Below are 1,497 nucleotides of genomic sequence, written 5' to 3'. Positions count from 1 at the left end.
GTTTGAATGTCTGTGTACCCCCCCCAAATTCATATATTGAAACCTAATCCCCAGTGCAATAGTATTAAAAGGCTGTGCTTTTGGGGGGTGATTAGATCTGCTATCATGAATGGAATTAATGCCCCTATAAAAGATGCCTGAAGGAACTGCTGGCCCCTTCCACCAAGTGAGGACATAGCAAGAAGGTGCCATCTATGAAGCAGAAAGTGAGCCCTCAGCAGATACTGACTCTGCTGGCCCCTTGATCATGGACCTTCCAGCCTCCAGAACTGTGAGTAATAAATTTCTGTTGTTTATAAATTACCCATGGAGCGTTGAGTGTCCTGAGAGGTCAGATTGCCGACAGGTAAATTAGGGATTTGGTGAGAGACCTCTTTATAAGGAATCAGAGACATGGCCCATGGACATGGACATGAACATGAACATGGACATAGTAAAATGGAACTTCCAGATTATAAACAGTGGAAGATACAAGGGACACCATTAGAAACTATCCAACAGAAGCTGGCTGCGCGAGGACTAAGAGATCCATGGGGCCGCAGTGAAGCTTGGAGATACATGGGTAGCTTTTGCAAACAATGTTTCGTTTGTTGGTGTATTATTAAAAGGATTCAAATGGGGATTTGCTGCATTTGTGGTAGCTGTAGGGGTTGAATATTTCCTGAAGTCCCTGGATAAAGATAAGAAGCATCACTGAAGATAATACCTGGAAGTATCTTAGTGATTTCATAACTCTCTTATAAAAATAAGATTTCTTCACTGTAGCCTACTTGTGTCTGTTTGTCCCTTAAAGAATATAAGTAAGATTTTTTTTTTTTTTTTTTTTGGAGACAGAGTCTCACTCTTTTGCCCAGGCTAGAGTGCCGTGACGTCAGCCTAGCTCACAGCAACCTCAAACTCCTGGGCTCAAGCGAACCTTCTGCCTCAGCCTCCTGAGTAGCTGGGACTACAGGCACGTGCCACCAGGCCCAGCTAATTTTTCTATATATTTTTAGTTGTCTAGATGATTTCTTTCTATTTTTTAGTAGAGACGGGGTCTCACATTTGCTCAGGCTAGTCTCGAACTCCTGAACTCAAACATTGTCCACCCGCCTCGGCCTCCGAAGTGCTAGGATTACAGGTGTGAGCCACCACGCCTGGCCAAGAATATAAGTAAGATTTAATTTAAAAAAGCATATGCCAGTTAAAAAAATAAAAAAATAAATTACCCAGTCTGTGGTATTTTGTTATAGCAGCCCAAATGGATTAAGACATGATAAAACTTTTTGGTGGTTTTTAGTTTCCTTAAAACATATAGAAGCACTTAATGAAATTTTTGACTTCACAGAAATGGAAGAAGATAGCCTATTTAGATATGTGCCTATAAGATGACTATCCTTGTTGCCTTCCATGGAAAAGATGTTGGCATGCCCTGGCATCATGTTTTCAAAGTGTGGGACAAGAGGAATCTCTATTTTTAATTTGCAAATTACATTGAGTATGAGAATGGAGAAAAAA

At 40.8% G+C, this 1,497-nt stretch overlaps 1 pseudogene; it reads left to right on the top strand.

Annotated features, from left to right (window-relative positions):
* The first annotated feature begins 320 nt into the window (after window positions 1-320).
* LOC123634659 lies at window positions 321-759 on the top strand (annotated as a pseudogene).
* Window positions 760-1,497: the final 738 nt, after the last annotated feature.

This window comes from Lemur catta, chromosome 3 (assembly GCF_020740605.2).
Source record: "Lemur catta isolate mLemCat1 chromosome 3, mLemCat1.pri, whole genome shotgun sequence".
Lineage (NCBI taxonomy): Eukaryota > Metazoa > Chordata > Mammalia > Primates > Lemuridae > Lemur > Lemur catta.
This window is presented reverse-complemented; position numbering and strand designations above follow the sequence as displayed.